Here is a 12547-nt window from a genome sequence, read left to right on the forward strand (position 1 = left end):
GTTGAAATTATTTCTCAGCAGGGAGCTGAGTGAACCATATTGGACTGGAGAGGATACAGAGTGATATCCATAAGTAGCTTTAATCAAAAGCTGTTTTCCCTGCATATTTAATAACCTCTGGCCAATACTAAATAATTGATGTAGTTCAGGAAAATTCTACTCATCGTGTTATGCATCTATGTACAATATCCCCCCAAAGAATTACGAATATTATTGTAAGAATATAATGAAATGCAAGCATTAAATAGCCTACTTTTATTTCCTCAAATAAACACATCAGAAAAATGTAAGATTTTTGATTCTTGTTAACCCCTTGTGTTTATGTCTGGGAGAAAAAAGAACACAAATTCAGTGATTTGCTATATGATGAAAAATCACCACAGAGAAATAAAGGATTACACGACAGATATCTCATCATGGCGCACTGGGCAAAACTCGTTAGGTCAACACACACCTTGGATACAGTCAGACACATCACATGACTCTGCAATTACGGCTAGTGGTGAACATTCTTATCAGGGTCTATCTAGCTAATGAGTAGAATGAGATGCCATGTCTAATTTAAGGAGTCCTCAAAGTGCTAGACTAAAAGTAAGGAAGCAAGGCAACTTCCAGACCCGAATATGGGGGAAAACTACTATGGAAAAAGTTTGTTTCCAAAAATATTTCAATTTTTTCCCCTCCTTTAAAGAAATTTAATTTTTCAATAAGCTTTAAACAAATCTTTCTAAGGTAAGTGGTTTCAAGGGCAACAAAAATAATTCAGACAAAACACCCTCGAAGTTGCAGAAAGGAAGATCTGGCAAAGCCCGGTCAAATCAGCATGGGACAAATCATGAACAATACATTCTGGAAACAACATTTTTACTTTCATATTCTACTACTAAGTCAAGAGTTAACTCTAACTTCGCTTCTGAGAACCCTAAGCCTGGATATCGTTTAAAAGCAGAAAAGGAAACTGTACCAAAAAGAGGCACAAGATTTTGAAAATCAAGATATGCAAATCACTATTAAAAAAAAAAATTATTCATTTACTGTGTCAAAATTTGAGCTTTCCAGTCCACAAACTGTAGAAAAGCATCCTTCAAACATGACTTAAGGTCATGTAGTGGTAATCTCATAAATAACAAGAGTTCATATATTCAAAAACTCTATACAAATACACATATAAACACATGTAAAGCTCACAATACATGTTCACTGACATAGACTCAATACATTTTATAAACATTTTTGACATTTTCTCTATTACACCATCAACTACTTTATTATTTACAGAAGGACAAAAATCTCTTAAAAGCTAAGTTTGCACAATTGTATTACAAACTGCATTTAGTTAGTGTTTCTGTTCCTTTTGGTTGCATTTTTACCCATTTGTTAATTTCTGCTAATTCTACATATATATTTGCATTTAGAAAAAGGTTTTGTTTTAATTTTCTTGAATTTCCTAATAATTTCCTCTATAGAGATCCCTCTTTCTGTCTTTTAGTACTTGATTTTCTGCTCTCCCAAGACGCTGGTCCTTAAAACAAAAAACCTGTAATCTAAGAATGCCCTTAGAATCACAGAATCATTGAGGTTGGAAAGGACCCTTAAAATCATCAAGTCCAACCATAAACCTAACACTGCCAACTCCACCACTAAACCACGTCCCTAAGTGCCACATCTACACAACTTTTAAATACTTCTGGGGACGGTGACTCAACCACTTCCCTCAACAGCCTGTTCTAACACTTGACAAACCCTTTGCAGAGAAGAAATTTTTCCTAATATCTAGTCTAAACCTTCCTTGGCACAACTTGAGGCCATCTCCTCTTGTCCTGTCACTTGTTACTTGAGAGAAGAAACCAATGCCCAGCTCGCTACAGCCTCATCTCATGTATTTGTAAAGAGCAGTAGGGTCTCCACTCAGCCTCCTTCTCTCCAGACTAAACAACCCCAGGTCTGTCAGCTGCTTCTTATAATAAGTTCATTCCCTTCATCAGGTTTACTGCCCTTCACACATGCTCCAGCACCTCAATGTTTTGGTTTTTTTTTTTAGTGGCCCCAAACTGAACACAGTACTTGAAGTGTGGCCCCACCAGTGCAGAGTACAGGGGGACGATGACCTCCCTAGTGCTGCTGTTCACACCGTTTCTGATACAAGCCAAAATGCTATTGGCCATTTTGGCCACCAGTGCACGCTGCTGGCTCACGATCAGTCAGCCTTTGACTTATACCCGAGGTCCTTTTCCTCCCAGCAGCTTGCCAGCCACATCTCCCCAAGGCTGTAGCACTGCATAGGGTTGTTGTGACCCAAGTGCAAGAGCCGGCACTTGACCCTGTTGAACCTCACACAAATGGACTGAGCCCATTGATGCAGTCAGTTCAGATCCTTCTGAAAAGACCTTCTGCTGTGAAGCAGAGCAACACTCTCCCCCCAACTTGGTGATGTCTGCAACCACTGTGAAGGTGTACTTGATCCCCTGCTCAAGATCATTGATAAAGATATTAAACTGAACTGGTCCCAGCACGAAGCCCTGGGGAACATCACTCACGATCGGCTGCTGAATGGATTGAACTCCATTCACCACCACTTTTGGGGCCTGGCCATTCAAACACTTTTTTTTACCCTGCAAACAAACTCAGTTGTTCTCTTTTCTCTAAACTCCGTACTACCAGGCTAGTTAACTTCACAATCTTATGTAAAAGAGCTATATATGAAAAGAAATAATGGAAAATTAGCAAATATTTCATACTTTTCGGTAACATTTACATACATTTATTTTTTGTACAGTGTGACAGACACAGAAAAAAACATTAATACTAAAATATAGATTTTTTTTTCTTGCTCTGTATTCTGTATAAAGTGCTTTATTACTCTCAAGTTTGCTTTCATGACTAATGGACTACCGCAGCTAACGATACAAAAATTTTTTTTTTGAGGGGGAGCGCTAACTGTTCTGTTTTCTTTCTCCAACTGATGTCATACAATTCTGTAAAAGATTCCTGTCTGGAATGAAAACACTCAGTGAATATTCCAAACCTAAGTGATAGTTGAAAAAATTTGGAGGCCAAGCCATGAGTTACATTAAGGTACATGACTATTGGAGGAAAGTTTATAAGCATTTTGAGTAATTCAAAAAAGGTTGTATAATATCAGTCCCCAAAATGATACCAAAAATGTTTATGGAAAAGAGTCCATAAGCTTTGTTTTAGAAAGTAGGAATAACAGAAGAAAAACTTCAATCCTATTTCAGCATGTCATCTCTTTCCTTTTAAGTCTGTCCAAGACTACAATGGATTTCATAGTTATTTCAAAAATTTAAGAGTTTTCAGTAGAAAAAGGATCCTGGTGCATTATCTGCTATGCTATAAAAAGAGTCATCAAATAAATAAAAAAAGATTTAAAATAATGGAATAGAAATACTGCAAACCCACAGCTTTTTGTGGCATAGCTGTAAACGTATTTTTGGTTACTATCTGTTTTTCATACTTAGCTGAAATATACTTTAGTCACAAACTGGATTATAGATAAATACTTCCATTGACATGCAAAACAGTTAACAGAAAAAGAAATGGAGTATATAGGAACTTGAATTTCCTGTATGCATGGATGTATTGAAAAAACATAACCACTGCAAATAAAAACATTCATAATTAATAATCCATGTACCCAAAACGTGCAGAAAGCCTGTTTTTCAGACGTACACTTTCAGCTGGGCTCCAAATTCTGGCTTTTGATGCCCATGCCAACAATCGACTATGACACCTTCTATGAAGTTAAATAGCTAACTATGAATAGCCATACTATCTGTAATACCATCCAAGCTTAAATGACATAAAGTTTAAGAAATAAAAGTGTACCACACAGTATTTTAGAAATCTTTCAAATTGCCCTGGGAGAACTGCATACAACATTGCCACAGTGATAAGAGTCACAAATATCGTTCAATATTAACACTTCCTATGGGACCCTTAAGTCGGCTTTCACAAGCTGCTGCACACTGCTGTCACCAGTCCCAACTAGCTTCTTAACTAGTCAACTGTATCCATCTTTTGACATCCTAGAACTAGTAATTCCAGTTGGTTTGAAGATAGCTACATAGCCCACAATAAGTCCTTTGAGAAAGATACCCTTTTATGATCTAAATGATCTCTTTTCCTTCAATTGTGGAATAGGAGATTTAAATACTTTAAAAAAACATACCTAATTAAAAGTCATACAACTATCTTTTAAATACCATCTAAAGCAGAAGTAAACTTGCCAAAATAGCCGGTAAGTTTTGCACTTGACATTTCAGCACCACGTCAGATATAAACTGCCTAATTTCATAATTACATCTTAAAAAAGTTAAGAATATTAGATATCCTTCTCCTTTAGTGAGTATCATAAGAGTATCTTGTGTATCTTTAGTGAGTACCACTGAGTATCTTAAGCTTTACAGTGCAACTTCAATACATCTTATGATGATAGCACCAGATACTGCAGTCTTTACTGACTTCTGCATTTTATGTACTTATTAAGGAACAAATTACGTATGTAGTCCATTGACACAGAACCATGAATATCATTAGCAATATGGTTTTAAAATAAGAGTGGTGCAACAAGATGACTTTGGATGAAAAGTGCTTCATTTTTCCATTCCTCTGCATCTGTCCAATATAAACCAAAACATCACACTCAATACTAGTACTCCAGAAATTCACCTTACCTGGAGAAAATCATCCATTAATATGTCTTTTCCTCTTTCAAGGAAACAAAGCTTTATTCAACTACTTCTGTCAAAAAATAATCTGCTTTTTTTAAAAGAAAAAAATACTAGCTAGCTTCTGAAACACGAACCTACAAAGTCTTTAGCACATTTTTTGGCTACTCAGTCTGTACAGACTAAGACATTTATCTACAGGGATCAACTGTCATTTTCCACTGAGATCTACTTTACGTCACTGCAGCTCCTAGAGCCAATCTCTGAATACTAAGCCTCATCTGAAAATAAAACTGTAAAATTTAGGCAAATGTAGACATTTAGAACAGACCGTAATATTTCATAGCTTTAACAGAAGTAAAAGGGTGCAAAAACTGGAGGGCTACACATCAAATTATCATAACAAAAGTCCTTGCTAATTCGTTTTATTTCATCCTCAAAGTAACTCCAGATATCTTGACAGCACTCAAGATTTCATATAATTTAAAACCAAAATCGAAGTGCCGAAGATATTGGATTTGCGTTTCAGGATTCAGTCCTGATCTCCCAATTCAGTAATTGCCTGAGTGGATACTTTTTTTCTTCTTGTTTGACTAGAATACAAACTGTTTTTTTTCTGTTCAGCTCAGGATATGATTCAGGTCAGATATATTGTACCCAGTTTTTGATCAAATGACATTTAATCCTTTTGCAGCCTTATTCCAGGTTTAGCTACATCATGTCTTGTGCATTAATGTACAAAAATTTCTGAGGCAACTAACTACCAGGCTTGGGGACCATGACGAAAGAGATTTTTCCAGACTATTCACACAAGGACAAGGAGAGTAAGAAAGATACAACTTTTAACATTGTTAATGTTATATCTTTGCTTTCAAGATATCATAAAAAGTCCTGTACATTTGTATAATGATTGATTTTGACCAGTACAAACTACAAAGCAATGTTCAGCTGTCTAAAGGTCTCCATTCTCTGAACAATGTCACAAGAGGAAAGCTTTAACAATAGTATAGTGTTGAGCGACTTAAGCTTCAGGGAGCAGAACAGCAGACCATGGAGAGGGAGATTATTTAAGCCATCAGTGCAGGACTGAGCTCCAATGTTTTGGAAGTGGTTCAATCTTTTCAGTCTCAAGCAGAGTATCGGGAATACGTGTCTATCAGTTCGAGTTTCAATAACAGTGCATAGACTAGAGTTGTAACTTGTAACAGAACACAGGGGTTATTTTAAGCATGATGAAGCCTTGCAAGAAACTTCTTATATTGCAGTGAAGAAAGGAAAATTTCTGATTTACAGACGCAAAGCAGAAATAGCTGCCATGTCTGCCTTGGATGAAGGGATAGTTCTCTTTAGATTTCACAAGTACTAAATCCAGCTTTTGCCAGGAATATCACCATTCACTTGTCTTTCCTCAGCGGTGACATCAGGCAAAAGACACATAGTAGTCCTCACCAAAAGAAAAACATACGAATTACCTCACAGGAATCATAAATAGTCTAGACTAGAATCAGAATAGTTACGTTTCTTACTGATGCCCAACACAAGGTACTAAGTCTTTGCTGGTGCTTCAGAGCCTTAGGCAAGTGTACTATAAAAAGGTATGATTTCCCCTAATGATTGATGCACTCACTCCATAAATCTTCCAGCTGAGGAGAGTGGGTTTCATACCATCTTGTTTGGTTTTACTGAAATTGTTCCCCCGTTGAGTAGTCATAAATTGATTTTACAGCGCACAAATAGATTTTTGACTCTAAGCGTATGAATGAAAGTGTGCCCCAAATTTCAAAGACCTCAAAATAACTGAAATGCTTATTAAACATTCATCCTTCATGAAACCTGAAAGAGACATCCCTTTCAAACCAGTTGTTGAAATTAAGGTTGTTAACTACACGGTTTCAACTTCCATAAGATAAATCATACCACAAAACCCAAAAGGTAAACTATAGTTTTAGTGGTGGTTCTGTACTACAGAAATACAAAAAGAATTCAGTGATGTAAGGTATTTATCTCTGCATTTCAACTGGATCACAATTTCCCAATTAAGTAATAGGATTGCTACTGAAATCATCTTAATATTGAACTTCGTGATAAATATGTGTAAGTTTCTGATGTCTATAAACCCCCTTTCTTTTTTTTCCTGTGACAGCAAAAGACAGCCACTGCAAACTTACTTTCCGCTGAGATCATGCAAGGTCATTTACGTTGGTTTCAGATCCAGTAAAGAGTTTGCTAGAGGAAGCTTTCCTGAGGTAAATTGGACTTAAAGAAGAATAAACAGAATGCTGAGCCTTTGAACTACCCCAGGACATCTTCCTTTGTGAACCAGATGGTGGGACAGAGTGCACCTTAAACAAGTTTGCATATGGTGCAAAATTCAGAGGAACAGTTGACAGATGAGAGTTGTGCTGCCATTCAGCGGGACCTTGACAAGTTGGAAAAATGCCCTGACAGGAATCTTAATGAAATTCAACAAAAGACCTGCCTATGGTAAGGCATAAACCCATACACCACTGCAGGTGGCAGCCAAGCAGCTTTTTTTTGTTTGTTTTTTTAAAAAAAGTGGATTCTGGTGGACAATATATTGACTATGTGTCTTTGTGGCAAAGACAACCACGGAAAAGCACTGCAAGCAGGTCAAGAGAGGTCATCCTTCTCCCTCTACTCAGCATTGGTGAGACATCTGCAGTGCTGGGTCCAGGTTAGGACTCCCCACAACAAGGGAGACACAAATACACCCAAGCAAAGTTAGTCAAGGGCCACATCAAGAAACTGGAGCATCTGTCGTATAACATGCTATTCAGCGTAGAGAAGGAAAGGCTCAGGAGGATCTTATTGAAAAGTATAAATACCTGATGTGGAACTCGGGTTCCACATCAAGTATAAACTCCTGATGTGGAGTGTAAAGATGACTGAGCCAGATTCATCTCAGAGGTGACCAGAGACATGATAGGAAGCAATGAGCAGTTACTGAACTACAAGAAATTGCATTCAAACCTAAGATTTGTGATTTTTGTTTTCCTGTGAAAAAGTAGTAAAATGCTAGAACAGGTTGTCCATTTACAATGGAACTCTAAACATGTTTACAATAAAAAAAGGTGACCTTTCCACCAAGTCCACGGAAACACTAAGTCACACTCTGAAAATGAAATTATTTATCTGTATACACTCTTAATCTCTCACCAACTAAACAATACAGAATATTCCAGTAAAGAATTCTATATTGCTTTTAAAAATATTATCAAGTAATGCAAGCTTAAAGACACAATCTTCTTATAGCACTTTTTCTTTTTACTAGGAATACTACGCCTTTTTAGTGGAAAAATAAAACTGCTAAATTAAGCAGAATGCCATGCTTTAGTTACTTATATTTAAGAATTCATAACTAAACAAGACCAATCCCATGCACTGTCATCCAAGATTAAGATTTGATAGGGCAGTTATAGTGAGAAGTGTCATCTACATACTAAGACAGCCAATAAGATTTATTGTAAATTAGTGATTTTTCTATTTTCTTTACATGTCACAGCTCTAGTGCCAACAACATTCGCAAGAATGCAAATAATCTGTTTTTCAGACTAGCCCAAAACTAGTATTTTCATTGGTATTGTTTCACAGAGGGGGAAAAAAATCATCCATTATTGAGACATATAAATTACAATTCCATTTATAAAGCAATTAAAACCACCTTAGTAGCCTTCTTAACTGAACATAGCTTCTTATAAAAATATATATAGCTGAAGATAATATATGGGGGGGGGTATGAACATTTTGTCCCTTGGCTACTGTGTGCCTTTGAAGGACTTCACTAAGCATAGGGAAAGACTATTCCCATTCAAATTTATAAACAACTGATAAATCAGAAAATATATACAATAATCATTCATACTGCCAGCTGTCCAATAGAAATGAGGGGCTGAAGAAAGCTTAAACGTTATATAGTTTCTCACTCGTATGAGAAAGTTCTAACTGGATTCCTTTGACTAAGCTTAGTTGTGTAAGGCTTTCAGACAGCTTTGGGTGGGTAAATTCCTTTTTGTTTGGTTGGTTATGAATGCACAATAATACCCAGAAGGATCTGATCAGAGGGCCACCTAGCCCTGCATCCCCTGTGCACTAGTAGGCAATAGCAAACATCTATAAAAAGGACAGGATAAGTACATAATGACATTACTAAAACGGTCTCTTGGTCTCCAGCAGTTTGTGATTCAAAGAATTTTATTTGCATTTAATAGCTTTCAATGGACAGAAGTTGCCAGAGAAATCAAGTAACTTCTGTCAGCAAGCTTCAGAGCAAGAGTATTTTGGTATGCAGTAACAAGACTCTACTTCTGTACAACCACTGAGGTATTGTCGAGTGAAGATAAGCGTCACAGTGTACAGCATAGAAATAGAAGCAGCAGCAGACTTAGTTTGAAGGAAGAGTCAGAGACATGACCTTCTCCTCTGCTAGCTTTCCAACAATGACAGAGGAGGTTCTTGGATGTTTTACAACCCTGGACTAAGGAAAGTAAAAATAAAGCATACCCTTCAAAGCTTTGATAAGGATATCCTCCTCTCCTCTGCAACTTGAGAATAAACTTCTGATGATTCAGAAAAAACCCAGAAATAATAGAAGTATTTACACATAGCAGGAGCAGGAGTTTAAAAAGGACTCTGATGTCTACCTCCTTATGGAGGAGATGTGAAGTAGTATTTGGAGTGGGAAATGCTTACTCAACCCAAACCCTACTGTCTGCACAAATGTTAGAGCTCTTAATCCCAAAGACAGCTTCAGAGACTGGATTTCTTTTTGTCATGGTAAAGACATTTTAAGCTCGCAGCATTCTTTTCACATTTGTTTAGAAATTTTACTGCTACAACATAAGTGACAAGTCTTATGAGAATATTTATCTACAGACATTACATTAATGATCCTTATTTTTGTCAACAGCTCTGTTTGTTTTCACTGTTTCTCTCTGTCTCAAATAAAGCTGCTATTTTTTTATTTTTTATTTCAGGGACTTTGTGTAAACCTTAGTTTCACTACTGCCTTTCAGCTACTATCTCCAAAGGTTGCACTTCTAAGTAAAATTTACAGAAAGAAAAAGAACTGTTTCTTCAAAACACCTCGTTCTTTTGGAGCTACTACTTAGCACAGATGAATAGCAGCTGCTTCGTACTGAGCCCATGGGTTGATAACGAGTGCACGAACTATTAACTCCATGCTTCAGAAGATTTAGCACCTCTGAGATCTTGCTAGAACATGATTTGTGACTATTAGTTGAAGGGTTTTAACTAATATACATTCAGATCAGTTCTACTTTTTTTTTTTTATTTTCCACTGAAACCATCTAATTCCCTGAACACCCTACAGTGTGAGACTTGATGAGCTTTTGCTGTTTTTCATCTGATGCTGTGGCTTCTGAGATGTATCACACATTGTTTTTCAGGCCAGATTTTCTTTTAATTGAGCATACCTGTATTTTATCATTCCCTACATAATTTTCAAGTAGAAATGTGACAATTATCCTTGAGGGAACATCTGTTCTCAGAAATTCACCCAGATTTAGACTTGACTGTCAAAACAGAAGTACAGTTGCTGCTGAAAAACAACCTCCATACTTAGGGACATATCAGATGACATCTCTTTTCCAGTCAATTTGTGGTCAATGGTTGTCACAACTTGTTCGTCATATACAGGACTTTTTTTTTTTTTTTTTTTTTTTTAAATAGGCATAAAGCAAAATTAGATCTGCTCTTCAAACTTGCCATGAGTTTACTGTCAACTCTCCACTAAGTACTAAAATGAATAAGTACTGAGTAGGCAACTCTATAAGGTCCAACAGTTCTTTCAGATTATTGCTATTTAATGTAAAAGGAACAATTTACAATCTTTACAGTTATGATACAGATCTATTTGCCACTAGCCTTACAATAAAAGTGATTATCAAGAACAAATTTAAGCAACAAAAAATAACCTCAGGGATCCTCTCGGTGAAGAGGGTCCAATTTGAAGATAAGTGGAGGCAGCCATGGGACAACGAGAAAGAGTTATCATCAGTGAGAAATAGATGAATGGAGCACTTGAAATTTCAAAAGGGAAATCTCCCTAGAGAAAAGAGCCCTTCACAGAAATCAGTTGTTGGATATTAATATTATAAACTCAGGATTTCTTCATATGTAGCATTATCAGACATTTTTTCCACTTTACAGTAAATTTAGTTGCACAAAACATACACCTAAATGCCCCAAATCCAGCGATAAACCTACTATTGTCCAAAATCTGTGTTTTTCAGGAACATTTAAAAAAAACAAAAAACCCAGATCACTACCATAGGTAAGTAAGAAACTACTGACACTGTCTCAGTTGTAATGGACCATGAGCAGACTTTTATAATCTGCAACATTTGCAGTCCTTCCACAGAGGAGAGGATTACTATTAAAAAGCATTGATTCTTCTCTCCCATTGAGAAGAAATTAATAAGGAAGCCTTAAGAACTTGACCTAGGCAGGGAATATAGTGTCTTTAAGAGTACCTACTCTTTTTTTTATTTATTTCAAAGGCGATCATTAAATCTGTTGGAATCTGAATTTTAATCACCTAATAACATTTACTATTTTGTTTGCTTAAATTGTCAGTGCTGGGATCCATACTGTCCTTTTTCTTTGCAGAACATTACAGAACTAACAAAAGTATTCGTATTGTGCAACTTAGCACTCAGTAACAAAGTAGTAAATGTTTGAAGAACCAAAATCTATAACACTCCGCACAGGTTTGTGAGACGTTAATGGCTTTTGTGGTTTTTTTTTCAAAGCCAGATAAACAATATAAAACTTCTGAAAAAAAACCTGCTGTAAAATTGACTTCAAATAAGGTAACTGTCTAAAACAACTGGAACATGGATTTTAAACCAGCTAGCTGTTATAAAAGTGAAACTGAGTAACATAAGTGAGAAAAACGAATACTCTGGATTGAAAATCAAATGTTTAAGACATCATTTGGACATCACTGCACTGCTTTTGGTAAGAAAGGGCAACCTTTGTAAATAATCACTGATGAAAGTGGCTTGTTACTTAAATAGTATTCAAAGTAAGACACAATGAAGATGCCACAATGATGGAGTTCTCAATTATATTACAATAAATTTAGCTTGTGTTATCACAGTTATAGAATTCTTTACACTGTGATAAAATCAAAATAATTGATTGGTGTGCTTTCTACTGAGAATCTGAACAGCATGAGAAAGTATGTATCTGAATGTTAATAGCATGCAGACAAGTGGCATTTACATAAAGATCCCCTTCCACTGGCTATTTACCTTTGGAAGGGTATGTGATAATTTGAACTGGCTTCAAAGAAGAAAGTAAAGCAATCTTATTGACAAAGCATCTCATGATGAATATCACTGTGTATCTCGGAAAGTATTTAGAGGACAGATTTTATTATCATAAATTTCAAAATACCAAACATCATTCACTGCTTAGACTTTCAAAATTTTTAATGAATTCCACATACTTCTCAAGTTAGTATGGAGCTGAAAGGAAAATAAGGAGCTGTTATTTTTATTACATAAACTTAAAACACTCATCCTTTCATACTAGTGAACCATTAGAGCTGTGATCATTAGGACACAGAAATGCCAGTAAGATGTAGAGAGTAACAATTTAGGCAAAATGCAATTTATAGAGATCTAAATCTGACATTGGCTTCAGGTGCAAACCTCAAAATAATACTTGCAAAAGAATAAGTCAAACGATTCCATATAAATATAAAAAAATAATGGTCTTACTAGCAAAGGTCCAAATTTCTATTATAAAGCCTACTTAAAATCTTAAATGTTTCTAAAAAGAAGATGTACTACATATTCATAAAGCACTACACA

The 12547-nt window shown here is 36.0% G+C and overlaps 1 protein-coding gene across 1 annotated transcript in view; it reads right to left on the reverse strand.

Annotated features, from left to right (window-relative positions):
* The window catches only part of DIAPH3 (diaphanous related formin 3), a 223510-nt gene that overhangs the window by 58369 nt on the left and 152594 nt on the right, over positions 1-12547 (reverse strand). The window lies entirely within an intron of this gene.

Source organism: Cuculus canorus, chromosome 1 (assembly GCF_017976375.1).
Source record: "Cuculus canorus isolate bCucCan1 chromosome 1, bCucCan1.pri, whole genome shotgun sequence".
NCBI classification, from domain to species: Eukaryota; Metazoa; Chordata; class Aves; order Cuculiformes; family Cuculidae; genus Cuculus; species Cuculus canorus.